At 40.7% G+C, this 25,720-nt stretch overlaps 1 protein-coding gene across 15 annotated transcripts in view; it reads right to left on the reverse strand.

The window, feature by feature from the left end:
* Positions 1-25,720, reverse strand: part of ZBTB20 (zinc finger and BTB domain containing 20) — a 668,337-nt gene that overhangs the window by 544,348 nt on the left and 98,269 nt on the right. For 10 of the 15 annotated variants that reach the window (XR_005226808.2, XR_005226810.2, XM_043538684.1 and 7 more), the window contains exon 2: positions 19,172-19,231. The gene's annotated coding sequence lies outside the window, so the exon portion shown is untranslated. Of the gene's footprint in view, positions 1-19,137; positions 19,250-25,720 lie in introns of those variants that run through there. The other 5 variants (XM_043538679.1, XM_043538682.1, XM_037909133.2 and 2 more) reach the window with 2 other exon arrangements.

Consider the following 25,720-nt stretch of genomic DNA (forward strand, 5'->3'; position numbering starts at 1 on the left):
ATTATAAAAAACATTTGAGAACCTTTTACATATCCAACTGAAAGTGAAAGAGGAATTTAGGGATGTGGAACTTAACTAACCCAACTGCTATTTAACCAGATTGGTGAGGATTTATACCCTTAACTCTTGTGAAAAGTGCCATATATCTTTAATGGCCAAGACTTTGATTCCACATCTCATCCAGAGGGCAGATATCTCTTCATTCTAATGGAGTTATAATCATTTTTCAAAAGCCAACTTAGTTTCAAAACCCAGCTCTTTTCATATTATTAACAAAGACTGAGGGAAAAGGAAATTTAGATCCAGAAATGTGTGACTGACTCATCCAGAGGGGGAAGGGCTGGGTACAACTGGCAGAAACATTGTATCTTCTGAGGTTATTTAGTCAGGAAATTTAACAGACAACCAAGAAATCTCATTGATCAAATTAGATTTGTCCTTATTTTTTAAGTACACTTCCTAATTAAAAAAATAAGCATTAGTTATTTTCATTTTAATGGATTATCTTTACCCAAATTTTAGAACAATGCATGAATGTGTTTAGCCATCCTTACTGCAGACAACTAGTGCAGTTTGTACAAATAAAATCTAATCACTTCAAGTTAAAGTATATGGCAATGGAGGCACCAAGCTGGGAGAGGGAGGAGGTCACATATCTTTAAGATGCAAATTGGAAATGAAGCACTGGAGAAATGGAGTACCGCTGATTTTGCTGAGAAGGTGCAAACCATTCTTCACGTTTTTAGACCTGCTCGGGCTTGTTACTTTGTTTCATAATTAGTTTAACGTGAATGCTCTCACAAGCAATTAAGAGGCAGCTGTTGAGCGGTGATGTGGTCTGGGGGAATGAACCATTGGGAGTCAGGAAAGCCCTGAGCTCTAAACTCATCTCTTTTGCTGATTTGCTGTGTGGCCTTGGGCACACCTCTTTGTGGCTCAGTTTCACCATCTGTAAAATGGGGATAACACCTAGCTCACAGGGAATTGTTGGATTACTTAAATGTTTGTTCACTGCTTTGAACACGTAGGTGCTAAGCGTAAGTTCTAAAATAAACTAAGGTTATTTGCTTCTGGAAATACACTTATGATGGAAATTGTTATTATTCCTGTTACACAGAATTATAAATACTTGACAAATCCATTCCTATGTCATTCTACTTGAAGAAGTTAAGCTTTCCTTTAAAAAGGTCTCTAGCCCTTTCAGATGTCATGAACACATTTCAAACAGAAACAAAGTGTGACTCAATGCAGTATCCCTTTCCTTAGTCTGTAGACCAATGGCTCCAGTGCCTCTGCTACTGCTCAGAGCTTTGCAAAGCAGCAATAGCATGACATTAACAAGATTCTGGGTAATTTCTACTGCTGCTAATCAAAGCCCTGTGGGCAATAATGACAATGTCAGGTTCACAGTGTCACTGCTGCTGCTTAGGAAAGCAGAGGCAAACACTGGCATTATTAACAAAGAGGACCTCAGGGCTGAGTGAGGAGCCAAGTCACACAGACCCGTCCAGGTCATAGCAGCCAGGAAGCACTGGAAGGGGAGAAGAGAAAGTAAGCTCCTTCTTTCTTCCATCAGCTAGAAGGGGGATAAAGCACATATACTGTCAGCCAGGGGCTGTTGTGAAAGATGAAGCTCCTGAGCACTTTAGTAGACATTCCAGCACCCTCCAGCTTCCCTCAAACTGGCAGAACTTGCTAATGGTATCACTCACCTTTTCATATCTACCCTGGGCTGTTAGATTTACTGTTCCAGCTAGTAGGTGTCTCGTAAATTTTACAAATGTATCACTGGAGATTTAATATCAGTTACCCAGTTGCTTGTTGGATGGATGATTTGGAGTGGGATACTGTGACAGCGTGCTATCAGCAGCACCCTGATCACTGACATTGTTGCAGCCTGGAGAAGGCTGCAGACCCAGCTTATTGCAATTATATACTTTCTGGTGGGAGATTCTGAGCATCTGGGTGACAATCACTGTGTTAACAAGGTTATTGGGGAGAATATAAAGAAAGGAAACAAGGGGAGCTCAAGAGGAGCTCAGAAAGAAGCTCAGAGCGTGAATGAGGACTGCAGGGAAGCCTGTCCTTGCTATAAGCCTGCGTTATTGTTATGTAAGAGGGAAATAAATGCACACCTTGGTTAAAGATAAAGAGCCTGGTGTGCGTTTGTGACTGCGGAACCATCTGAACTGGCCAGGCAGTGAGGTCCACCGGGTCGCAGTGGAAACACCCTGTGACAGATACACATCTTCAGCAATTTGTGGACTGAACTAAAATCAAATTTCTTAGACCAGGCAATTTACATTATAAAGGAAATAAAAGTTCAGTTGTTGCTGGTGGACCTAACAGTTCTACATTAAGGATGCAGGGTGGGAGAAAACTCTGGTAACAAACAGAATAGGGCTGCTTGTTCATAGTGCTTGAAACAATACCCCTCTTTTGGAAACCTGGGCTGAAAACTGGACAGTTGATCTGACAAATGAAAGATACAGGCAGTCCTCAGATTTATGACACAGTTGGTTCCTGAAAATTGCATCATAAGTCAAAACATCATAACTTGGAACCGCAATCAACTCCATTGCGGGATCGAGCATCGTAAAGTCAAAACCAATTGTCTTAAGGCAAATCAGGGTGTCAATTCAGAAATGTTGTAAGTGCCGTTCATCATAAGTCTAACGTCGTAAAGTTGAGGACTGCCTGTATTGCTGTCTGAGAAAGACTACCAACCTTTCTGGAAAATGATAAGACCATGACCTACAATGGATATTATTAGGGGATCTGTTTTAAGGCCTTTGATGGGGTGTTCACCTCACACCAGCCCCAAACAGTTGAAGGAAGCTGAGAAAGGGGCCAGTTCCTGAAATAAGCCACACATGAAGAGTTTAGGGGGGAGAAGCAATCCCTGTTTGGAAGATGGGAGTTCAGCTGAGCAGAGCATGGGTTGGTATAAAGCCAGAAAGTGGGCAACGAAATGGCTGCAGTGAGGATGTCTGCAGTCACCCTCTGTGCACGAGAGAGGGAAGGACCCTGGGACACTGGCCCTGAGGGAAGAGCATATCCAGAAGAGAGAAGGGTGGAGAAGAATGCCTGTGGAAGGCGAGTAGGAAATAGCCGAGGGAGAGAGCAGCAAGGTTGGGAACTGAGCAGCTGTTAGCTGTGTGTTGTAGGATCCCTGGGCTGGAATCCAGAGTAGTGGGCAGACCCAGGTTCCCCACCAGCCACTGACAGAGTGGACAGCAGATCCAGTGAGATTCTATACCCCAGAAGGGGAAACCACATAGTGACCTGGCTGGAGGGCCAATTCACAAAGAGGAAGCTGCAGTCTCTGGAGTGAGAGAGGGGCTACAAAGCGAGAAAGAACACCACAGGTTGAGAGACTGTAAGGGGAGGTGTTGGACCTGGAAGAGAGCTAATCCCCAGAATAGCCAGGAGGAGATGCCACCGGCAGCAAGTGAGTGCGCTGTGACTCAAGAATGGTTCCGTCCATGATGGACTCTTACAGAATGTTCTATCTACAGTCCATGCATGCTCAGTAGAGCCTTAGAATCAGTCTTACTTGTTTATATTTTTTCTTCTTGATCACTGGTGGTTTGAGCATTCCCATTATTTTAATTGCTTTGTATGTTCCCTTCTTTGCTGTCCAATAAAAAAGTAATTTTTAAAGGTCCAGTTAGTGGGTCAGAAGCCTTCACTTAAAACTGCTGTAAATTTAGCTCCTTAAGAACCGACTCCCTATTAGTCTGTCCTCTGCACCTTTACTTTAACTCCTACAGCAAGAATTCAGGGGTAAAAGACAAAAATATATCTGTGACCCATACTCAATGAGTTATTCTATCGTGTGATAAAGCTATTAAATGACATAGGTCAGTACTGAAAGGAAGGTATTCTGTGACAACTCCTCAGCAGCCCATGAGAAATTAGTTGGAAGACCTTTGTATTCAGTACATAATGGACAGGTGTCCACCCCACAAAAACACCATACTTCGCACTAATTGGCCACTTTGTTCTCAGACCTAGCAGAAAAGGTTGAATAGTCTATGGAGACTGAATGTCTCACCCCTGCAGGAGGGTCACTTCAGGTGAAGAGTGAGTCAGTATGAGGGAAGTATGTACTTTCACGCCTGTACTTGGATAACTAAGATTTAATTTTTATATATTATCAACCTACCTGATACTGTTCACAAGCTCTAAATTCAATTTAAAAGTCTGTGTAAAATGGAAGAAGGGGATTTCCTTCATATGGAGCCAAATCCTGTAGGTACCAATACTTCTGAATTGACTTCAGTGGGACTTTTGCTTCAGTAAAGACCGCAGGACATGACTCATGGTTTGGAGTTGACCAAGAATTAATACATTTTTGATTTAAGCAACTGATTTTTAGAAGTATCTGCCAGTGCTATTAAATGAGTTAAAGGAAACAAGCTTGACACAATCAAAGAAGATTCTCATTAATTGCTTTATCTATTGTACTCCATTGGACGCTGGTTAAAAGTTCAGTACCACCTCCAGATGAATGGAAAAAGGATGGAAAGAAGATGGGAACTAATCTGTGTCTTCTTTCAAGTGCATTACATACAAAGGATAGCCATTTTTCCCCTAAAAAAGTTCGGAACTCTTCTCTAACCTCCCACTTGCTGGGTAGCTGAAAGTGTCAGAACAGGAGAGTTATGTTTCTTAATTTTTTATATTTATGACAAAAATAAATTTTGTATCTCTCTTCCTCTGCCTGTTATGCTGGGTTTCTTTTGAACAAAATATAAAAACACTGACAACTGCTACTAATAGGCCAAATGTTGCTTTCCTTGTTGCTAAGTCCTTGCTTAGGACAAAATTCTGTCCTGCCTCCTGATAGGGATGCAATGGCGCTGCATGCTGGTTGAAGCCCCCCCAAAAGAGTAGTGGCTGAATCATATGGTTGCATGCTAGAGTCTATCTAGACATCTTGTTATAGTCTATACTGTACAGGCTATACAGTCCATTCACATAACCTTTCACAACCTCTTTACTCTCCCTTTTCTGTTCTTTTCCATGAAGCCTCCATTCCCCTCCACTGTGAGGGATGGAAGAGACGCAAAGAATCAAAATAAATCTATTTGAAAGCTCCCTAAAGAAGGAGAAGGAGTTTGTGGTGCCTCCAAAGGAAATTTCACATGAAAGCCCTTGTGTTGCAATTCGAACAGGTTAGGCCAGAAGGGGGAAGGGAAGCAGATGCTCTATGTGCTAGGAAGGGCCTATCTTATACCAGCCCTGTAAATTGTTTCTTTTGCTACATGTGTTTTTGGTGCAGGTCACATTTTTTGGTACACCCACTAAACATCACATCAGTGACCATCACTGTGCTTTGCCACTTGTATTTTCCTGACCATTTCACACCATTGTGTATGTCATTACAGAATGTGGCCCTGTAAATCCTAAACATAATACACATCTTTCATACACAATCTGAGGTGCTTCCTCAACACTTACTCTTTCTAAACTCCCACTGACCTTAGTGGGAGTTATTACAAAGGACTTGAAGACTGAGGCCAACATTTGTAAACATTAGTCAGGTGCACACAGCACTGCACAGTCAGTACAAGATTTACCAGAGCAGTAGTATACTGTTAACTGGACAGAATCATGTCTCATTGACTCATTCAAGAATCCGGAGACCACACATTACTGCTCATATCTGGACTCCACTTCAGTGTTTTACTAGATAGATCTTCCTATGGGGAAACAGAAATTGTTGTGGGATCTGTTTCTGTTTAAAAAAATGCACAATGTCTGCAGAAGTGTAACTAATGATAACCTTCTCCCTCACCCTCCTTTGGAGGAAACCCTATAAAAAGAGCTTCCCAAAATGTCAAATAAAACTTGACCCATAACAGGTCTTCTTTGTTCATTTACCATGTCTCCTTTGATATGCACAGATAATAAAAGTTAATGAACAACTAAAAGGTAATGTATAGTAGAAGTCAACATTAATTTTGCACAAATATTTCTGGATTAATAAAATGCCATTGTGATGATTATATCATAATGTCACAGTTGTTAAAACAACAGAGTACTCATACTTCCATTCCTGACCTGGCTCTGTCAACTAACCAGTTGGGTATGAATGATAGGTTTATACCCCCAATTATTCCCTGATGAGTTAGCTCCGAATAGTGTTTATACTGACATGACTGAACTTGAAGGTGGTCTAGACAGAGATATATGGAAAACTAAGTGTTTCCATAAACTGACATCAATGTGCATATATGTTTTCAGATACAAAGTACTCAACTGTATTAAGTAGTAACAATAGTGACACAGTAAAATCTAATAAGGCTTAATCCCGCAGGACAGAATTACCTGAGTAATCCTTAATAACATGAGTAGTCCCAAGTGAAGACCTTACTAAATAAGGGTTGTGAACGGCAGAGAATTATGAAGTTTTTATCATCTCCATTCTACAGATGGGGAAACTCAGGCACACAGAGGTGAAGTGACTTAACCAAAGTAATACACAAGGCACAAGTGAAAGACTGAGAAATAAAACCCCATGAATTCCTGGCTTCTTTTCTTGTCCTTTGGACACAAGAACACCCTTCCTTTCGACAATATATTTTCATAGGAAAATGCAAACTCATCATCTGAAGATTTGTTATATTTTTATCATTGTCTCAACATACTATTTCTTGGTTGTATTCAAGAAGATGCTTATTAAACCATACCACAAAACCATTTTTGTAATCTTTAGGTTTGTCAGTTGCATGAAAAACCAACCCTTTTTCAGGACAAGAAAGCTAGTATGTCTACAATGGTCACAATTCATTCCCAGGAGAAAAATGTGATGATAACTTCTGAGAAAAGAAAGAAAACACTTGTGGGTTCTTCAGGTTGTGCTCAAGCAAAAACCCCAAAAGTGGTGTTCATTTAAATCAGGCAGAGGAAGCTATGCATGAGAGACTGGACTCTGCAGGCTCTATCAGTCAGAAGTCAAGGATTTATCATACTTGCCCTGCTAATTAGCCAGAGTGCCATTGTGCTTCCACTAGCATCACTCAACTTTCTTTTTTAATTTGGTCTTTTTTCTGCAATGAATTTACATATTTCCCAGTCTCTCATCCCCTACTATGTTTTATTTATGATACAGACCTTCCTGATGGTAACTTTAATATGAAGGAGGTAGTAATTAGTGTCCATATCTGCTAGGTTAATCCCTTTCCCACTGTCTGCAGAGAAGTTTAAGGTAAGTAACAGTTTACAATCTATATTAGGCTTAATTATGCTTAATGAGAGTTACTGTCTCTCCTTATTAACTACACCTAAGTCTGTAGCTCCTAGATAAGTTTGCTTCCCAACCTCATTCTGAAATGCTAATGGTGCCACTGTGCACTGTATGTACGCTGCTTTAGTCCATAAAACTACTTCAGGAGAGCCAAGCAAGTGAGGTAACTGTTTCAACACAGATGCCCTGGAACCAGTGCAGGTTTAAAATACTGTCAGCCTTCTGTGAGGAGAGAGTTTCATTATCCAGCTCTTTAATGTATGCAGCAGATTGAAAAAAAGAAAAAATTTACCCCAGAAAAGCTTCTCCTCCCGGTCTGTATAGCTGGTTCCCAGGAATGTCTCCTGTATAAGTTATTACCTCCTTTCAGTTCATCTAAATTCTAGTTCAATAAAACTGTGCTAACATTTAACACCTCAAAGGGAAGTAAAAAAAATATTTAAGACTTACTCTACTGTTCATCCACCATGGGTAGGCATCGTGTGTAACTAAAATAGCTTTAGAGACAGGTTATAACTGCACCAAGATGCCTTAAGATCTTTTCAGATTAGAAATGGTCCCTAGCAAAATCCCAGATCCAAACACACTCAGGCTTTGGAAGTTAATAACTAGGGTCTGCATCACAATGCTGTGGTTTGAGCCTGTGTTCCCTTAACAGGAAAGTATGGATCTGGGGGTTGTTCCTTTACACTCTGCAATTTCACATTTTATCTTTCCTTCATAGCTTCATCTGCTATCCCTTTGGGGAAGTTTCTGTGATGTTGCTTATTTACATATTTCCAATAACCTATGAAAATGTAGGCCCTTTGACTCTTTGGGGTGCTTGGATGTCCCTTGTGGATACTGACTTTACAAAGGAAATGTCTGAAAACAAAGTGGTCTTGTTTGCCCTGAGAGATGGGGCCAGGATGATGATAAAAATTGTTCTGAAGCCAGAGAAGCTCATCCTTTTGATTTTTCCAAAGCATTCCAAAGAGTGAGCTCTGCATGTACTTCATGTCAAATAAGTGTGAAGTTTGCTCAGACTTAACTCAGGAATTTTTTCTGCCTGGTGAGAATTCTGCATTGGGTCCATGGATTATTTCCTTACTTTTCCTGCTGACAAAAATTCACGAACAGAAAAATCTTTCTTCGGAAAACTCTGTATTTAAAAACAAACAAGCAAACAGCTCAATCAAATCTCATATATAAACAAATAGTTCACTGTACTGTTTAAATACTCACCTGTTATTTATAGCTACTGAAAATGTAGTGCCATTACTAAATGTATTATCTGATCGGTATGTGAAATGTTGTAACTCCATTAAAGGTGGCCTGCATCAGTATCCTGAACTTTTTGGTGGGGAGTCAAAATCCAAATCCAAATTTCACAAGTAGGGCCTCTCAGGTATTTCTCTAATAGGCCAAACTGGAATCCAAAACACAAACACCCCTGTAATTTTAGGGAGGTTTGAAATATGCTCTCCTACTGGGACCCAGATTTTGCAACCACCTCTGAATTCTATATTTGAAAAGAGCAAAACTTGAACATGCAGGACCTAGTTTAGCTCTGATGCTACACTGCTGATCGTGTTAGTGGCACTCAAAGGGTACGTCTGTACTCCAGCTGGGAACATGTTTCCCAAAGTAGGTTGACAGACATGCGCTAGCTCTGCTCGAGTTTGCATGCTTATTATAGTAGTGTAGCTGGAGGTAGCACAGGCAGCAATGCTAGCTAGCCGCCTGAATACAAACCCTCCCAGACCCTCTGGATACCTAAGTAGTGAGCTAACCCCAGCCGCTACCCATGTTACAATAGCTACACTGTTATTTTTAGTGTGTTAGCTCAAGCAGAGCTAGCACATCTGTCTACCCATGCTGGGAAGTACACTCCTGGCTCCAGTGTAGATGTAGACGTAGTGACAATGTGAAAACACCAGTCTGTGCAGTGACAATATGTGATTCTTCTTGCCCATGAGTGCTGATATCCATATAAACACAGAATCTATTTTGTGAGATAGATAGGTAGATAGATGATATTATACACACACACACATAAACATATAGGATGTACACTGAAGTAGACAACAGAGGGTGGAGAGGGTCATTTTACTGGCTGAGATCAAAATCCAGCAGCCAGCTTAGTGTAATGACTTGCAATGCTACAGAATGACTATGCAGGTCTGGAAACATGAACAGCTCACAATTCCAAGACAGCATAATGAACGATCTGACTGGAGAATGAAAACATTGAGCACAACTGTCTAATGCTAGTTAAGGGAAAGTGCAAATTACTCGTCACCTGCTGCTGCCTTTCAGTTACTGGCTCCGAACCATAAACAAAACCCAGGAAACTGAACATTGGCCCCCTGTATTATAGCAAAGACCTAGAGAAACTAAGTTACTTGCCAGCTCCTGGAATTCTCTTTATGTATTTTCTCCTCAGAAGTCCATGTGTGAAGCTCAGAACCATGAAAAGCAAATCACCCTAGGAGAGAGCCACTTCACGTATGCAATTGGTCACTAACATTAGAAACACGGGTAGCGCTTTTCTCTCTCTCAGAGAACTGAGGCTCTGAGGAGCAACAAAGCTAATTAGTTTTCCCCTTTCTATGTTGCTTCCATAGATCTAGATAAGTTCATGGAGGATAGGTCCATCAAAAGCTATTAGCCAGGATGGCCAGGGATGGTGTCCCTAGCCTCTGTTGACAGAAGCAGGGAATGAGTGACAGGGAATGGATCACTTGATCATTACCTGTTCATTCCCTCTGGGGCACCTGGCATTGGCCACTGTTGGAAGAGAGGATACTGGGCTAGATGGACCTTTGGTCTGACCCAGTGTGGCTGTTCCTACATTTTTATTTCTATCCTCAGAGATTAGCCAGCTGTAACAATACACTTGCAAAGAAGAATACTTAAAGAGGAACCACAAAGTAACCCAACAAGGGGCATCTCCCAAACTTCCATAGTGTGCTTGGGTGATGATCCTATTTTTCTGTAGATTCAAGAGTCGTAACAAGACTAATCCTCCCAACATATATCCAGGAGACTCTACCTGCTGGTGTGCTGAGACCACTACCTATCATGCTAACCAATACTGTCCAGTTGTTTCCTTATGGTACACCCTCAGTCTGTCTCTTTTCTGTATCCATCCATGGTCTCTTGTCTTAAATTTAAATTGTGAACTCTTTGGGGCAGGGGCCATCTTTTTGTTCTGTGTTTGTACAGCGCCTAGCACAATGAGACCTTGGTTCATAACTAGGTCTTCTAGCAATTACGATAATAAAATAATAATAATAATCTGCTTATTAAAACTCTTCAGTCCAAGATTCAAAGACCTCCTTTGATCACCATCAGGATAAGAACTAGATGCGTCTAGTCTTGATTGAGGAGCTCATCTGGGAAACTTATCATTTTCTGGTCTGTGGAATTCCAAGGAGGCTTATGTCATGTATTGGAACTCTAAGCTATCTGCACAAACAAGGTAAAATTCACCCCCAAGATGCCTATTGTGTGTTTGTATATTAGCAAAGAGTTTGGGGCTGAGGTGCCATATTTTATCACAGAGTAACAAGACTGCAGGAATTTCTCTCTCTTTATACTGTTGGTGAGAGTCACTTATAAGGGAAGGCTGTCAAAGTGGGGCTTTGAGTCCTTGGGACCTAAAGCCTAAAGAAGCTGAGCAGTTCCAACTCTCAAAGAACACAGCAAGCATCATTATGAGATCATTTTGATGTGCCCATATCTAGCTCTGCAAAGAGACTTTAATGCAGAAAAAAGAAAAGTACTTTTGGTGCTCAAAGACCCAAGTTCTCTCCCTTTTGGCGGCCTGGGGTCATTACTTCAGGATTTTTTTTTTAAATCCATCCTCTGGACTGACTACCAAGGTTACCGTCGTTGGTCTCGTGCCAGCAAAAATTAAACTAAACTAGTTTTCAGCTGCCTGTTTTCTCCCAGGAGTTTCTGACCACTTTCCAGAGCCTTCTCTTCCACCTTTGAAGAGCCTCTTCTCCTCTTCATAAAAAGGGACATATGCACTGAAGACCCATTAACATTAATGAGAATTACACAGATAAGACTCTAAGCACTTGGAAGGGAAAAGATAATACAGACTTTACCTATTTTAAGTCTGAGAGCCCAAATGTAGTTCTGAGAAAACATCTTCCACTTAACCCTGTAACATGCTGCTGCCATTTCAGTGGCCCAGCCCACACTCATGTTGGATTCTTGATGTCTCCAACTCTGCCATCTGCCATTTTATTTGCTTCTTTCTTTTTCTTTTTTTTTAAACTCTGTTGTTAGTAGCACTACTGTGGTGACTGCATAACTTGAATCAGCCTTGACTGAAAGTCTTACAAATTAACTGGGCACCTGGAGGGTACACTGGATAACATTATAACACTGCCACATAGGTCCTTGAATCAATTCCAAGAAGAAAATAACTGTCTGTTTAAAAAGAGAGGGGGGGGGGGAACCCATAACTCATCCAGCCAGTAAAAGATACGGCTGTTGAATTTTGTGGGATGCAACAACATGCTGAAAGCAAAGATCCCAGACCTCCTGCAGGAGATGTTTGCCCCTGCCTTTTACAGCAGCTCTCTCTGTCAAACCAAGTTCTTATATTGGTAGCCATGACTGCAGTATCTGAATGCCTGGTGGTTCTATGGATGCTCCATCAACAAAACTCGTTCAGTGAATAGCCTGAGCTAAGCAAGTTGTTCACGTATTAAAGCTAGTTTGCTCCATACAGACACCACAGCAGCTAAAGGGCAACATTTTAAACTATTCTTACACTTGGGCACAGGCATCTTAGTAACAAAATGACTGCTTATTACTGAATGACTTCTCATCCTTGCTGTTGCAGTACATAGAATCACAGAAAGAGATGACTGAAAGAAATCAGGTACACCAAAGTCTGTTCACCCTGCACAAATGCAAAGGGTGATGTAGGCCACACCCAACTGACACTAAGACAGTCCATGGACCAGAGGAATATGAAAAAACAAAGTGCTATGAAGGAAAATTCCTTCCTGACTTCTAACCTGGCAATTAGTTCAATCATGTGCATGCGAGCAAGGTTCATTGAGGTTAACTATCTAATTCCCAATAGACCCCAAGTTTCCATTGACATCCTAGTCATAGTCCACAGTTTTCCTGAATGCCAGTGGTTTGAGTTCTGGTAGATTAGGACAGGAGTATTGTCCTGTTCACTGCACAAGTGCCAGCTCACAATCCTCAAAAACCAAGACAGCTCAGGGGCAACTCATCTTAAGATGTTCTCTAAGTCAGCCAAAACCCTAGCATCCTGTGATTCCATTCTTCCACTAAAGTTGGATGAGGAGCAACATCATAGCAGAGTTTTGCATAAAGAGACCAAACACTTTTGCATGTGGTTTGAGAATTGGGAAGGAGGGGGGTAAAACTTTTTTTCCCAAAAGACAGACAAGCTGACAGAGACTTGCCCAGATCTATTAGCTTTACCGGAACATATGCTGAAGAATGCCGCCTATATGTACATGTGTAAACAGAAATACACACTCACACAATGCTGAACTTTGTGTCGGCGGCCTGACTGCGGTTGCCCATGTTCCCTAGGCAGTGATCAGTTATGAGGGAACCGGAAAAAGTTACAATGTAATGATTAACTAGCGCACTGGGCTATTATTCATGGCAGGTAGAACAGCAGCAGCCACCACAGCAATGCTGGTGGCCTCTCCCCATAAGGCAGTCTTGCCAATCTTGGCTGGATGCTTCGAACCAGCCAAGGTAGGAAAAACAGCAAAATCCAGTGCCAGCAAAAGTAAGAAGCCGATTTCTCCATCTTGCATATGAGGAACAAATCTGCAGGGATGACAACATTCCCTTTATATTGGCATACCTGGTGTTTACAGGATGTGACAAATACCAGTATCACTATTTACTAACTATACGTAGCAACATTATTGATACTACCTGTCTAGAATTACTCCCTACACTGCTGCAAGTGAAGGACTTTAACGGTAGCTGGCAAGTATCAATGTTGATAGGCATGGCTATGGTGCCAGGGCTTGAATAGATGGTCAAAGCGTGTCTATTTAACTGAGGGGATAGTCTGTGGATGCCTCTAACCCTGGTCAGCCAAAACCAAACATATCACAGCCACTCTTCTTCACTTTGTTTTTTTACCTGCAGCTCATAGCCAACTAAGGAACGAAAGGAAGACAAGCAAAGAAAGCCAAATCAGGGAATTCATAACCCTTAGTGCAACCTCTCCACCGAGGGCTTTTTAAGAATTATAAAGCAGTACATTAAAGGGGAATCCCACCACAAAACCAGTTGTACTTGTCCCAGGGTTATCTCAGAGCACAGACACCCAGCACTAATGTCTGATCGTCAGTGTTAGGAAGGTGGAGTCAATCTATCTTATTCTAGCTTTGTCAGTGATTTAACTTTGCACAGCTATGCAGAGTTACATAGGCAAACTTCTAAGTTACAGCTTTCTTTTTTATTTTCCAACAGAAGCTTTGGCTGTTTATTTAACAAGACCTTGAAAGAAACTATTTACCAAAAAAGCGAATTCTTCCTTCAACAAACTCTCTCCCTCTGAAAGGCTTTGCTCTGTGTGTGGATTATTCATTTACTTTAATGATTTTAAAGAGGCAGTGTTAGGATGGAGAGGAGTGAAGAATCCACAAGACAGAAGTAGTTTCTAGAACTAGTTATTATAACAAAATGTTCCATTGTATATGATCTGTCTCAAATTTGCTCAAGGAAAAAATTAGGATTTTAGAAACCACTTTTCAAAAGGAGCATTGTTGGAGAATCTGGAAGCTGCTATGCCAATGGTATCTCTTGAAGAGCACTATATGATGGGATTTGTCCTACATGGCCAGGTCATCTCATTCTGATCACAAACAGAGCAATAAATAATCCCTTTCTCTTGCCTTTGGAGAAGCCTAAAATGTTGCTCCTGCCCACTATACCTAAATACAGGAAATAAAAACCCACCCATAGGAGAATGGTAACGACAGCAGCAAATTGTCATCTTTCATTGCCATAGAGCTTAAGGCCACAAGGACCACCAAATCACCTAGTCTGTGTGGTTTCCTGTATATCACAGGCTGCCACCCCCACAGCAAGCCCAACAACCACAATTAGACCAAAGGATTACAATCTTCAGGAGACTAAACTATTGTATGCCACAGGCAGAGAACAGGAGGGACCCAGGTGCATCAATATCTGAGGTGCATGCAATGGCAGGGAAATGATTAAGTGAGATTTCATGTCTATTGTACATATGGATGTATTGGACACAGTGACCAAGTTACGGGGGAGAATTCAGAGGGTCACAATGAAATACACAATTGAGGCTGATAATCAGAATGGAAATAGAAGCCTTTTATAAAAATCATCTGAACAGTCAAATCTTTCTTTCTGTCTCTCTCACACATGCACACACACAATGTTATGCTGCCCCTTGCTAACTGTTGTCTTTGGCCCAGCTAGCCAATTGGTTAATTGATGCACGTCGTAAAGTCATCCCCTAGAAGACATAAGAGTGTAGGGGGATGGACATTGTTATCTGCAGACATTTGCAGAGGATGGAGCAGAAGGAAAGAGGTATTGAGCTTGGAGACTTGTGCAGTATTTTCTTACCTTGAAATGTTATCACATGTTTACATTTTGACACAGGACACCAGAGCAGAGCACCCCAAAGGTTTGGGTTCCAATTTGTACTTCACAGCCCCCCCTGTATATAAAGCCAAAACAAAAGCCCTGGATCCAAATATCCCTAAACTTTGAAAATGTTCTGTTCTGGATCTCAGGTAAAAACTTCAGAGACTAACCAATTTATTTGTGCATAAGCTTTCGTGAGCTACAGCTCACTTCATCAGATGCATACTGTGGAAAATACAGAAGATGTTTTTATACACACAGACCATGAAAAAATGGGTGTTTATACAGTATGCATCCGATGAAGTGAGCTGTAGCGTTTGTAGTGATAAACACCCATTTTTTCATGGTCTGTGTGTATAAAAACATCTTCTGTATTTTCCACAGAATGCATCCGATGAAGTGAGCTGTAGCTCACGAAAGCTTATGCACAAATAAATTGGTTAGTCTCTAAGGTGCCACAAGTACTCCTTTTCTTTTTGCGAATACAGACTAACACGGCTGTTACTCTGAAACCAGGTAAAAACTTGTCACCCAATCATAGGTAGTATTCATTAAGGTTTCTGTAATTAGTTGTGTAGCAAATTAAACCACACATTCCATTTATCCCCAAAAAAATAAAAATAGGGAAACAGGTGAATTAGGAGTTCACTCCACCTACCCCTGCAGCATACTGGGGTCTTAAAAATCAAGGGGAAAATTGTTTAGATGCATCTGGAAAACCAGAAGACATCTTCCCTGGGCAGCTTCAAATGCCAGAAATCTTCCAGTTTTCAACAAGTATTCCTGCTCTTTGATCATACTTCCATATAGATTAATAGCTCATCTACATTGAAACTTTTCAGAGTAACAGCCGTGTTAGTCTGTATTCGTAAAAAGAAAAGGAGTACTTGTGGCACCTTAGAGACTAACCAGTTGAAACTATGCTCCTTCTAATTAGAGAGATAAAAGCAGGGAGAATTAAAGGGGCGGGAAAACAATGCTGCACTATGTTGGCCACAGTTGGTGCCCAGATCTTTGGATTGCTTGCTTTAAAATACAAGTTGTTGCTGAGGTTTGATTTAAAAATCTTATCTGAAAGAACTGCTGCTGGCTCCTGAACAATCTGCATTTCTTCTTACTAAGTAAAATGTCTGAGGTGTGCCCAGGTGTGAAGAAATTATAAGCGAGAGTTCACGAACTCCATACCACACTTATGTACACACTCTATACTACACACACACACGTCTGTTGGATCTTCTATCTCCCTTCTTTGTGCAATGTAATCTGCAGTTTACCTCTCTGTAATAAATTATACGACCCATCTTTTTCTAGCTGGAAGGTTTGACAGTGCTTGTAAAAAGAAAAATGATAACAGTCCATTCTTCTTCATGCCTTACAGTTAAGGACCTACCAAAACTGTGGATTTTTGTGGATAAATAGAAATTCGAATTTTGCTTCTCTCAAACTGCCAGATGATTGCGGAAGATCCCATAAACCTAACACATTTTAACAAATATTTTCCCACACTTTCAGCAAAAAAGAAATAAAAAACTATGTCTCCGATTCTACAAACACTTAAATGCTTGCTTAACTTTAAGCACTGTGATTAGTCTTATTGAGTTCAATAGGACAATTCACTGTGCCTGAAGAGAAGCTCATGTGTAAGACTTTGCAGGATTGGGGCCTATTTTTGCAACAAATTTTGTTAGCAACAATTAAATACATAGGACTAGAATGAGTTTTTAGGCACAGTCTTGCATAGTGGTGAGGAGCAGATACAACCACCCCACAGAGGGAGCTCAGGAAAAGAATTGTCTTTCAAAGTCTAAATTCCCTGCCTTGTCCCTGGGGAAAGTAACTCACTACAGCAATTTAACAGATTATCAGCTTCTTCCATGGACCAGCCACCAAAGGTGGGAGAAGAAATGTAGGGTCCCCCCATTTCCAATTCCCTTTCTGGCCCTTTCTTGACAAAACACACCAACCATGCAGACCCGGCTCTCCCTCTCTCTATACCCATCTGCAGCCAAGATGTATAAGAATCAGGGTTAGAGTTGCCAACTTTCTAACTGCAGAAAACTGAACCCTCTTGCCCCGCCCCCCTGCCCCTGCTCCACCCCTTCTCTGTTGCCCCATCCCCCACTCACTCCAGCCCTCCTCCCCCCATGGCTCGCTCTCCCCCACCCTCACTCACTTGCTTCACTGGGCTGGGGCAGGGGGTTGGGATGATGTGGGAAGGGGTGAGGGCTCCAGATTGGGGTGCAGGCTCCGGGGTGGGGCCAGAAATAAGTGGTTCAGGGTGCAGGAGGGGGCTCTGGGCTGGGACAGGGGGTTGATTTGAAGGAGCCGGTGTGGGCTCCAGGAGCGGGCTCAGGGCTGGGGCAGAGGGTTGGAGTATGGGAGGGGGTGTGGGGTGCAGGCTCCAGGAGGGAGTTTAGGTGCAGGAGAGGGCTCAGGGCTGGGGCAGGGTGTTGGGGTGCATGGGGGGATGTGGGGTGTGGGCTCCGGGAGGGAATTTGGGTGTGAGAGGGGGTTCTGACCTGGGGCAGGGGGTTGGGGTGTAGGTGGGGGTGCAGGGTCTGGGAAGACGTTAAGGTGTGGGAGGTGGTTCTGACCCAGGGCAGGGGATTCAGGGTGTGGGCTCCAGCCAGGCGGTGCTTACCTCAGGCGGCTCCCGGTCGGTGATGTAGCGGGGCTAAAGCAGGCTCCCTGCCTGTCCTGGCTCTGCACTGCTCCAGGAAGCAGTCACCATGTCCAGCCCCTAGGCAGAGGAGTGGCCAGGAGTGCACATTGCCTGCGCCCACAGGCACTGCCCTCGCAGCTCTCATTGGCTGCAGAGGTGGCACTCAGGGCAGGGGCAGGGCATGGAGCTTCCCTAATCTTACCTGCACCTAGGGGCCGCAGGGACATGGCAGTCGCTTCTGGGAGCGGTGCTGACCGGAGCTGCCAGGGCCCCTTTTTGACCGAGTGTTCCGGTCGAAAACGGGATGCTTGGCAAACCTAGTGGGGGGGGGGGAGGAAGTGGGTCTTCCCCCTATTTATGACCCTGTACAACAATGCAGTACCAGGCCACAGTCTGGCCCTTACTTCTAAAACAGTGGAAATTTATGCTGCAAATGCAAATTACAGCAGGGCAAAGGACTGATAATTTAAGAGAGATAAGGTAGGTGAGGTAATAATAGTTTATTGGACCAACTTCTGTTGGTGGAAGTGATAAGCTTTCAAGCTTCCCAGAGCTCTTCTTAAGGTCTGGGAAAGGTAACCAGAGTGTCACAGTTAACAGTATAGTTAACCAATTATACTTTTTAATATGCTCCTGAATTATCTATGCATTATTCTCTTGAATTTGTTATTGAAAATTATTTGAATAATTTGTAGTCTGTAATTCATTTGTGAGCAGATAATTACGAACACTTACATTCGAAAGACAAGATGTTTTGACTGGACAAATAAATCATGTTTCTGTTTTCGGACAGGATGAGTAGCTCTGAGCATCTTGTTTCAAGTGCAAATACTTATGAATGATCATTCAAAAGTTGCTTTCTGTGAATATTCTCTAATATTTGCTTAAAATATGTGTTTTCACAGACAGTCCTGCTTGTAAATTTGCTCACTCAAATATTTGTTAAAAGGGACAGGAACACAATCAAAGTCAGTCCTTTAGAAATTCAAATGAAAGTTTTTGGAAAATATTTCACCTCTACTAATGTACTTCAAGATGAATGATAGAAAATGCAAAACTACATTGCATTTACGAAGTTCACATTTTAATAAGTAGGAAGATTATCAGTTTTTAATATTGCCAGTGCTTTGTTATACACAGTAGTAAAATGACTGAATATTTTAATTAGTTGTTTAGACCTTACTCACTCCTCAGTTAGACAAAACTCTCACTGAAGGATTCTTGACTGAAAAAGGAGATGCAACATTTGTCTCACTGAATTAATAAAACTTAAATACATACATATATATTATTATTGCACCATGATCAATCTTTAGAAAATCCCACTGAGTTCCTAATATTTGTGAACTTGTATTTTGTAAATTATATATATTAATGTTTATGGTGGTTTCCAATTTGTAATCTGTTCTTGCAAATTTCTGCCAAAATTTGCAGAAGTTTCCAAAAAGTTCTTGTAATTTTTTTATTCTCTTTCTCCTGCCCCAGCATCCCTCCTGTTCTTCAAAGTTCTCATTTTTGAGCTCTCTAAAAACCTCAGCCTGAGTGTGCTAGGTAAATAGCATTTTCAAGTAGATACAATGTGTACCTTTAAATATCCAGAAAATGTTGCTTAATGTTACCTTTTCTCTTCCAACTCCAAAAGGGTTAAGAGCAGCTCCTAACACTTCTCTTTTATGCTGCTGTAAAGAAAAGAAATGCTTATATTTAGGGATTTACTCAGACAACACCTTGAGTTTTCATAACGTTCAAATGACTCAGTGTTCAGTTGGAGAAGTAGGTGGCTTACTGTGTATATATCAATATATATCCATCTGCTGGAATAAGACAAAACAAAGTCCTACACATTCACATTCAGCATGCAGGTGAAGAGCATGTAAACAAGAAGCACTAGTAACGAAAACATCACACCACACATGTACTTTATAGGGAAAAAGTTGCACATGAATATCATATTATGGAGTCATTCACAGAGACTCCAAGGCTACAAATCCCTTCATTTCGTTGTTAAAGTGGGGTTTTATCATCATTAGGGACAAAACAAATACTAGTTTTAACCAAAATTATACCACTTACTCTTGCCTTTCAGTAGCATTTTTGGGAAAAGTTACAAGTAAATATTTTTAATAGTTCAGGAGTTAAACATCACACATTTTCAAAATTGAAGAACTTGAGTCTAATGCTTTATAATTATACATATATAATTTATAAAAGACTTTGTTTTAACCTGGAAACTTTAAGATATCTAGATAGCATCAAAATTGTTAGCGCTACTTATCATAATGGCCAAAATTTTCAAAGCTGGGTGGCAAAAACTAGGGGTAGATTTTCAAAGGCACAAATGAGAATTACACACACAACTCCCAATGACTTGCAATGGGAGTTAGGTCCATAACTACCCTTTGTGCCTTTGAAAATCTCCCCCCAAGTTCCTAAATCCATATTGAGGCACCTAAATAAAAGTGGCCCAATTTTCAGAGGTGCTCAGAACTCATCACTCCAAGCAAGGTAATAATTCTCCATTGCCCAAACACCTGAGACTCTTCAGATGAGTCCAATGGGGCTACTTAGCCTAGTATTACAGCCCTGCCATTTAGAAGGTACTACATTCAAGTCCTGAGATTTTTTTTTTCTTAAGTTTTTGTTACTAATAATCCTCCCAAAATTTTATGTCAGCAAAAATTCACACAGCCCCTGGAAAGAACCTTCAGTTAGGATGACCAGATAGCAACTGTGAAAAAGCAGGACAGGGGGTGGGGGGTTAATAGGTGCCCAGATAAGAAAAGGTCCCCAAAAAGGGACTGTCCCTAAAAACAGGACATCTGGTCACCCTACCTTCAATATGATATAGCTATAGCATTAGCACAAAGCTGAGTAACCCCATTATGATTCACTGAAGAGTCTCTCATCCTTTTTGGAGGGAAAAATTAGGGGGAAGGGTTGGCAGGTCCAACACATTCACCGTACTAACAACCTGATTACAGCACTAGAGTTTTCATCATGGTAGGAAGGCATGGGAACACACAACTAATTCCCAACTACTATAAAACAGTTATATTCATGGCCAGCTTATAAACAACATTAACCATGCAACTGCACACACAAAATGTGTAAAAATTCATACTGGACATTCCAACTGCAACCTTAAATCTGGCTGGATCCTAACTGCTCAAACTTTGAAAAGGTTTGGATCTAGATCTGGATCTCAACTTTTCGTCTCTGTTCCATCAGCAGCTGAAACATCATATAACTACAAAAGTGATGTGTTACGTTTGTGGACAGAGTTAAGGCTGGTATTAGACTCTGCGGTATGAATTTTCTCATAAACAGATGGAGTATTACAGTCTTTACTTACACTATATCTTAACTGATCAATGTTTATATTATATTAATGGTAAACATTCTTGCTATATAGTTTTTGTAATTGCTATTTTAATTGACAACCTAGGTTTACATTAACAAAACTTTACGTTTGTGATGAACACTGAGTATTCAAGATGCTGAGACAAAAAGTCCTACTGAAATTGCAAGGAGTTCAGAGTCACAAGCCATTGGCTAGATTTTCAGTGCCAGCCCTAACTTGTGAAATTTTTTTTTACCCACAATTAATGTTCCCATATTTCTGTGCCCACAGTTAATTGCTGGTATAAATCTTACCGTTTGGATACCTCAGTATCTAATAGCACCCACAAAATGTTAAATGGGGATGCAAAAAGGTGAGTGCTATTTAGGGGATCAGGCTGAGTCTCCTTTCAAAATCAAGTCCCACGTAGTAATCAAAAGTTAATTTTCAGTAGATTTTGCAATACTCTCTCATGTTTGACTTACTACTTCCAGGTTGCAAGGCATTAATGATCCCCATATAGGCACCAAGCAGGCAAACACACAGCCTTTGTAATTTGCTGGAAATGAATGTATTTACAAGAACAAACTCAATAAACTGAACTCACTGATTTCTAAAATAATTAACGTATTGAAGCGAGATACACCCAAACACAGGAGGCACACAAGGTACCCAAGCACATCCCTAAACAGTCAATGTTCTATAACAAAACAGAGATCAATTAATCTAAGCAAGTTATATATTGATATAGTCCATATAGGTAACAGTAACATACTGTGTTAAACTGAATTTATCACCCACAAGCAGTAACAGACTATATGTTTGTTATATTTCATTGCTTCATTTTCATACTAATACCAAAATAAGTTGAGTGGCATAATTGACATCAACCATAAATGGTAAATGCTTGTGACCTTTACTTACAGTACTGATAAAAAGTTTATTCAATGAACTGCAATCTGACCAAGAGAGACTGAGATAAGCTTAACCTTTCAGTTCAAGAACATCTGTGTTATTTATGTTTGCCCTAGAGTTTACTGAGATTTCAGCATGACTGAAATGGGGTAGAACCCTAGAGCATGGTAATTGGGGATTCTTCTCTCCCTTTAAGATTCTGTATTCAGTAGCGTATACAATTTCCAGTTATATTTGTATCACTTCAGCACAATTCTTCACCTAGCAAACACAGTCATCATACATGCAAACCATTTTATTCAGTGCTTTGGGGGGAAACACTATTGATCATGGTAAGAACACAGGAACCAAAAGGATTTCAGCCAATGATTCACTGTGTGACCACAAGCAAATCACTTGGCTCTTCTCACACATCAGTCAACTCAACATGACTATTAGGTAAAAGGAAGACTTTGCCAAAATGGAGTATACATCAGAGTTAAGATCTTTCTTTTCAAAAAAGATGTTTGTTTGAATTTAGTACTCATGCAGCTTTGGAGTTGAAATCCTCTAGCTTGAGAACAGATATAGTACACATTTCCTAACATAGGCTCACCACTATGCCTCAACTTTTCACTGGAGAAACCACTTTCAGTGGTTAGACTGTGGACTTGTTAAGTCTCAATGGCTGATACAGCCTCTTTTATGGGGCTACAAACTATAGGCCAATTACTACCAACCGTGGTGATGATTTTTTTGGTATGGACACTTGTCCACTGAGAAATAGACTGAGATCCATCTAACTCATTTCAGGAGTTAAGCTTTTCTGACTGAATAAAATTTAAAATAGACTATCAAATGGCTAATGTGAATCTACCATGTTCAATGGTAGCGTCTGGAGAATTTCAACAAGTAGACTGCCAAACGTAGACTTGACCTGCTGAGTACAAGACAATTAACTATTGAATCTGAATTTGGCTCAGATGCAAGAGAGGAAGTTTGGTATGCTTACATATGAAGTTTAAAGGAACAATACTCAGCGTTACAAGTCTGTTCTCAGCAATTTCTTAGGAAACAGGCCATTCAGTTCCCTGTGCCAGTCTAAATTCCAACTGAAAAAGCCTGTTTGTCCATATCCTTCTTAGGGAAAGCCTTACGTCAATTGTCAGGCCAGAGGACCAAAAAAACCCAAACCTGTTAAAACACCAGCCCCATGATGGCAGAAGAGAATCAGAGAATACTTGCAGTGTCCACCATACTACCCAGCCATTATCTTTACATACTGAATCTTTAATTAAATTTAAAAGGAAAAACAGAGTCTGAAACATGAGACCTGAAATGTGTTTATGTTATATTAGCAAGGTAGGAAGGAAGCCCTGGAAAGAGGCACCAGTTGCAATATATGTTTCTTTAGAGGAAAGTACCAATGCAGATAGGTAAATAAATCATATCATACTACGATAACATATGAAGACCTCAACTGTCAACAAAATCAGACTGTTAATTATGACATTAACATTTTTTTAAATCTTTGGTTTTTAATGTACAGTTCAAAGATCACTCTCACAATTCAGCAGCTTTGTCTTTACTCCAAATGGCTTTTCTCACAACAGAGTGCTTTCTCTATGCTTTGGGAAAGGTGAGTGAAAACTACCAAGTGATATCTTCCTCTGCCAAGACCAAATGAACAGTTTGAAAGATTCAATTGATTGATTTTCTTTTGGCACATCAGGACTTAATGGTGGGGTGGACAGCTGCCCGGCAGGGGGAAACAAACAACATATAAAACAAACCTCTTTCTTTTGTCAGGATGAAGAAGAAGGATACCAAATGGCTCACAGGTTTAGTAGCAGTCTGTAGGAGTTTCCCCCTCAGAGTTACAGTTTCAAATCTAGTCTATGTCAACAATGATTCAATGTAATAAGATCCTGTGCATAAAATTACTTGAATGCTGATCTCAGTCTATTTCTTAGTAAAGTATTCACCTTCTAATAACAAATCAGCACTATTTGGTCTGATCATTTCTAATGACAGCAAAGATGCCAAGCATTGCATGGGCCATGTGGAAGGAACTATCTTCCACTGCAGGGTCTGGCTCCTCAAGGGGCAGTATCAAATATGTTGGTAATGGAAGCATATCTTGACATTGGCCTGTTGTGTTGACAAGGAGGATTTTAGACTTCAGAGATGGCAACCTAGCACCTTTCACCAAGATGCAATTCAGACAAGAAAGGACACAGAATACTTCTGTTACTGCAAACTTGAATCCCATCTCCAATATTGGACAAGATTAAATCTTCTCAGTCATTTTCTTTGCTTGAGCTAAAACTGCCTCCACTCAAAAAGAGACTCCCTGTTAATAAAAACCTAATTACAATTTTACCTCATAACAAAGAAAGCTTCCTTTATCCTTAGTCACTATCATTGAATATCCTGAGTCAAAGCTGGTGCTTCTTCCTTGAAATCTTTATGAACCATAAGAAAATTTCTCTCAGAGCATCATGTACAGTAGGGGCTGCTCTAGTGAAAGGAGAGAGCAAGCGTTCTTGATTGAACTAACCTCTCCCCATTCTCTCCAGCTAGCATGTTTCTCCACACACACTGGTTTATTGTGTGGCTCTGTTATCCCCTTTTCTCTATCTCCCTCTTGGCAGAAGCTTCTTTAACTTAAAAATCAGCCCACATGAACCAAATAAAATAAATAAATAAAATAAAAACTCGATGTCTATAAGAAATACACAGTCTAACCTGCTTAATTATTAACAGGTAAACACAACACATTCTGAATTATTTACTTAATCTTTTTCAACTACAAACCTCAGACTTTTAGAGCATGAAATACGTGCTTTCTTTAAGGACAAAAAACAGTTTCTTTATACAGCATTTTTTAGAAGGAATACAGGCCTCTTGTTAACCCTATGCTGCCACCCTCCAAGTAGTTCCACTATGGAGTATTAAAGCATGGGACTAAAAGTCAATTTGTATTCCAGACTTTGCAAGTGAATCAGCTCTTTGCTCCTGCCTAGTAACTCTGAGTGAAAACGTGATTCCTGTGAGGTTTATATGCACTGTTTCTTTAAATCTGCAGCAAGAAGTACGGCAGGAGGGGGAGCTGGTGAAGGTGACAGAAGTTCTACAAATGAAACAGAGAAAGAGAGTAGCTTTAGGGACAACCCTGTTTTCTTTATTCTAGTAAAGTTTCTTGTTCAATGTTAGAAGAAGTAGCTCTTTCTGCCATATGGCAATGCTTACTGATCTCACTACTACAAACGAATGAGTTGTATCTACTTTATCTTGGTTCATCTTCATCTTCTACAGCTTGGTCATTCTTGTTCTTAAGCCTACTGCAAGAAACTTCTTGTTGGCGCCTTAAGCAAAAAAGTCAACATCATATATCCCTCAGGATCAGATCAGGCAATCTGCTAGGACTGACCTCCAGCAGTCTACCATGAGGTTCTGATGGAATACAGTGTACTGATATGTTGTGAGAGCATATGGGAAATTAGGTGGGTAACAACATCATTCCTGAAAATGGGACTGTGCATTGATTGCTGAAGATAGACTGTACCCTTTGAGCTCTTCTGTGTTCAAATCTCAAAGCAATTTTTTCTCCTCTCTAGCAGACCATGCCATCACACATCCGGTTGCCTTTACAGATGGGCCCAGATCATAGTAAATAGATAAATCATTATAACTCAACAAATGTGCTTCTGACTGGCAGGAGGCCTTTCCCAGCTACCCTTTCAATGGAAGAGATGGCATGACACCTCCTTCTTGCCTTAACCCAACAAAATACATATGCATACAAACTGAAGGTACACAGTAAATCATGCAAAAGGCAAGTAATGCCAAAACTTGCCCCTGAACCTTAACTCTGTCTCTCCTTTATGATATATCTTTATGATATAACTTTAATAATACGATCACATGCTAC

The sequence above is a fragment of the Chelonia mydas genome, chromosome 1 (assembly GCF_015237465.2).
Source record: "Chelonia mydas isolate rCheMyd1 chromosome 1, rCheMyd1.pri.v2, whole genome shotgun sequence".
Taxonomy (NCBI): Eukaryota; Metazoa; Chordata; order Testudines; family Cheloniidae; genus Chelonia; species Chelonia mydas.